The sequence below is a fragment of the Bos indicus x Bos taurus genome, chromosome 23 (assembly GCF_003369695.1).
Source record: "Bos indicus x Bos taurus breed Angus x Brahman F1 hybrid chromosome 23, Bos_hybrid_MaternalHap_v2.0, whole genome shotgun sequence".
Taxonomy (NCBI): domain Eukaryota; kingdom Metazoa; phylum Chordata; class Mammalia; order Artiodactyla; family Bovidae; genus Bos; species Bos indicus x Bos taurus.
Genome location: NC_040098.1, coordinates 16,253,469 through 16,258,069, shown reverse-complemented (window position 1 = coordinate 16,258,069; position 4,601 = coordinate 16,253,469).

Genomic DNA, 4,601 nt, shown 5'->3' with positions numbered 1-4,601 from the left:
TTCAGGGCCCCTGCCCACAGTCCAGAGATCCTCCTGAGAACACCAGTCATAACGACATGTAAGAGCATCCCTGACCCTTGTTTCAGAATGGGTCTGGTGGTGGGAGGCTGGGGAAGCCCCCAGAAGTCAGCCCTTGAGAGCAGTGGGAGCTCCTTTTGGTCTGTGATGAGGACTTGTCTTTGGGTGAACTCTGGAGCAGACAAATGAGGAGCATCCAGGGAGGAAGGCTTTGTGTGAGTTTAGAAGGATGGAAGGCACTGACGGCAGCTGGAATAGTGTCTCCAAGCCTGGGGAGATCAACAGGCAATGACTGCTCTGTGAACCTCTCAGATGCGCTACAGTCTATAGGGAAGGGGGGTGAAGGTCCCTGGTTCTACTCCCACCACCACCAGGATGTAAGTTCAAGGTTAGATCATTCCTCCAGACTTTGAACCACAACTCCCAGCAGTGTGTCAGACCAACAGCATTTGATAAAATCTGTTACATGCTGACACAAGCCCCAGTTTTTATTTTATAAAAAGATTGCTTCCTTGTTCCATGACTGTCATTTTCTTTAGAGAGAAGGCACTTTTTTATTGCCTTGGATCAGGAGTGTAAGGACCACATCTGGCAACGGCAGGACGCAGAGGGAGGAAACTGGGGGCCCGAGAGCATCATGCAGCCCAGCCCCCGCCCAGCCCTTAGACCGCAGAGCTTGGTTTTACACAAGATGGAAATAAACCCCTAAGCTGTGTTAAGCACCGTCATTTGGAGCTTTTCTGTTCTTTAGAACTGAACCCAGTGCCAACGAATACAGCTGTCTGTGGAGAGTTTTGTTAGGTGAATGGTTTCAGTTCAGCAGTTTTTCCTCCTAAGCATTTTGATGATGTTGATTCCACTGCCTCCTGGCTGGTGTTGTTGCAGGTGAGAAGTCTGCTATTTAAAATCCTTCATCAGTGAAGACTGCTTCCTCTCAGTTTTATGTTCTGCAATTTCTCGACAATATGCCAAGCTGAGGGTTTCTTTTTGTTTATGTTGCTTGGTTTGTGATAGCTTGTGTCTGTGGCTTAATGACTTTTCATAACTCTGGAAAATTCTCAGTCTCTTCACATATTGCCTCTTCAGTTACGCCCAGGATGCAGAGACCTGCTCCCATCTGGACAAGAAGAAAGAGCCAGGTAAACTACAGAGTCACAAATTTTCCTGGATCTCCAAGGAGTTGAGGTTGTAAGACAACTGAATAAACTATAACCCAAAGGAAGAGAGGCCACTCCACATAGACAAGACGTTGTCACTGGCTCACCTGTCCTCAGCAGGGGAGGAAAAGATGCAGAATACCAAACAAGTGGGTCAGAACAATTCAGCTGTTTTACCAAATTATCAAAAATTAAGTGCAGGCTAGCATGACAGTATAGAACTCCTGGGATCCCCAGACACAAGAAGAGTGTTCACACCAACTTGTGACTTCTCATCTAGGTGCTCATGGGAAGGATGGAAGATGGAAAGTCTCCCTCAGTGGGGAGGACCTGGAGCAAGGGAGTGGGAAAATAGATCCCTATTCTCTATGGAACAAAAGGATCAAGCAGCTGGGGTAGGGGCAACAAGTCCTGTCATCCCCAGGGAAGAGGTGGAGACCCACTGAAGCTAAGGAAGTGTACAGAAAATACTGTCTGGCTGCCAAGAGCACAAATGTGAGGGCTGGAGCTCCAGCAGTCATTTTGGCCACAAGATGATAGACTTTGGAGGCCGTGAATAGGATGGTGGGGCAGAGAGAAGGAACCAAATTCCCTGATGATGATCAGCCCAGCCCTAGGTGTCTATCTCTGAACTTTTCAGCAAAAGATAATAAACTCTTATTGGAATTTTCTATGGTATTCAGCATGCTAATTTTGAATGAATATGTACAGGATGAATTTATTCATGTACATGAATAAGTACAACTCATTTAGCAAGGACCTGCATCTTTCTGGGACTTCCCTAGATCATAAACCCTACGCGTAAACAAGGACTCAGCCAGGCTACAAGGTAACCTTGTTTTCATGGGTAGACCTCCTTGCAAACTTCAGCAACTATTAAAAAAAATTCTAGGTTAAAATTATTTTAGTGTGAAACACATTACTAGGGTAACACTTTTTAAGTATTGAGGGCTGAGGACACAGAGTCTAAAATCTACTGCCGCTTAGAATGCTACCTCCACATAATTGGTGAGAAGTTACAGAAGCACATCCAAAGATAAACTGAGTAAATTGCTCCCTCTAGTGGTGCCTTTGCATTTATACATGACTGAGATGACTGCAGCCATGAAAGTAAAAGCCGCTTACTCCTTGGAGATGGAGAAGGCAATGGTAACCCACTCCAGTACTCTTGCCTTGAAAATCCCATGGACGGAGGAGCCTGGTAGGCTGCAGTCCAGGGGGTCTCGAAGAGTCGGACACGACTGAGCGACTTCACTTTCACTTTTCACTTTCATGCATTGGAGAAGGAAATGGCAACCCACTCCAGTGTTCTTGCCTGGAGAATCCCAGGGACGGGGGAGCCTGGTGGGCTGCCGTCTATGGGGTCGCACAGAATCAGACATGACTGAAGTGACTTAGCAGTACTCCTTGGAAGAAAAGTTATGACCAACCTAGATAGCATATTCAAAAGCAGAGACATTATTTTGCCAACAAAGGTCTGTCTAGTCAAGACTATGGTTTTTCCAGTAGTCATGTATGGATGTGAGAGTTGGACTGTAAAGAGAGCTGAGCGCCGAAGAATTGATGCTTTTGAACTGTGGTGTTGGAGAAGACTCTTGAGAGTCCCTTGGACTGCAAGGAGATCCAACCAGTCCATTCTGAAGAAGATCAGTCCTGGGTGTTTTTTTGAAGGAATGATGCTAAAGCTGAAACTCCAGTACTTTGGCCACCTCATGCAAAGAGTTGACTCATTGGAAAAGACTGATGCTGGGAGGGATTGGGGGCAGGAGGAAAAGGGGACAACAGAGGATGAGATGGCTGGATGGCATCACCGACTCGATGGACGTGAGTTTTGAGTGAACTCCGGGAGCTGGTGATGGACAGGGAGGCCTGATGTGCTGCAGTTCATGGAGTCACAAAGAGTCGGACACGACTGATCGACTGAATTGACTGAACTGAACTGAGATGACTGGATTTATTGTTTTGTTTTGTGATCCAAAAAAAAAAAATAGTCTGAGTTTGGAAATTTTTAAATTGATTTTTTTTAACTTTTTTTTTTCTTGAAAAAATGAGTTTGTGTTTTTTCTATTTGAAAATAGTGCAGTTACTGTGGAATGAATGGCATTTTCCCCCATTAAAACTTACATGATTAAGGGTTTCTAACATAATTATTTTATGACAGGTCTGCCATTAACAGACTGGTTATTGTACAAATAGCTGGTGTCTATGTACACTGGCTTTTGCAATCCATATGAAATTTAAAATCGTGAGAACCTGTGCTATCATTCCACTAGCACATTTTGAAAAAGTATTAAAAGCATAACATTTTGATAATAATTCTTCACATAATTGAATCATTAATAGTACTATAATCATTTTATGAGCTTATTAATAAACTCTGGACTAATACAATACTGATGAGGCAGGAGATAAATGGGCTCCAGGTCAGACTTTTACAGTTGGCCTCCTGTTTGCATTTCATGGGGCAGGAAGCAGTGGGCTTCAGGCTGGATACTTACAACTGTTTACATTTCCTGAGACAAGAGATAGATGGGCTCCAGTTGAGGAATTTACAATCAGCCTCCTGTTTGCCCTCCAAAATGGAAGTAACAACAGAAGCAGGGTAAGTAACCAGTCTTTGTCTCTTGTAGACACTAAGAGTCATGGCAATAGTCAAGGTAGAAGTCATGGCAAGGATAAAGAGGGGCAAAATTCTGTTTGAGTAAAGGATTAAGGGATCTCCGCTCTCACCTTTTTGGGACAAAGGAGACACTACATGAGCACAAAAAGGCCCCTTGTGGGTCAGAAGTCAGGGGATAATGCCAGGCCATAATGAATGAGTCTTGTACCTCCCAGAAGCCTTCACTTTGAGATGGATCTTGGCTGAGGTCTGCGTGTGTGTGCCCAGGGGAGGGCCTCAGGGGAGGTCATGTGTGGACAAAGAGACCAGATAATTGGCTAAAGGTAAACAAAGACCCAGAAGAACTGACCTATATACATGACTCAACTGCCTCTTTACTGAGCTCCTCCTCACTAAGAAGGCTGCCCACACCCTTTCTCTGCGGGTGTGAATCCCCGTTTTGCTGCTGTCTTAACTAAAACTGTCACCCTGTATGCTCTCCCACTTGTTGTCGTGCTATGTCTTCAGTAATAAACTTTGTATTCCTGCATTTACAGTTTTTGTCTCTATGATAAATGCATTTTTCACTGGGGGCAAAGATCCAGGGCAAAATAGCTTCTAGCCTCTAGTGCTTGCTGGGATTCTTGGTTCTCATCCAGGCTACCCAGGTCTAATTTCTGGGCAGGGAATTAAGATCTTGCTTCATGCCACTATTTACTGCTGCCAAGCCAAAATCGGACAATGAATGTTTCTATCTAAATATTTTTGAGAAACTAGAGTTCAAAATGTAAGCAAACTACGGTCAAAGGAAATGCTAGTATATATCA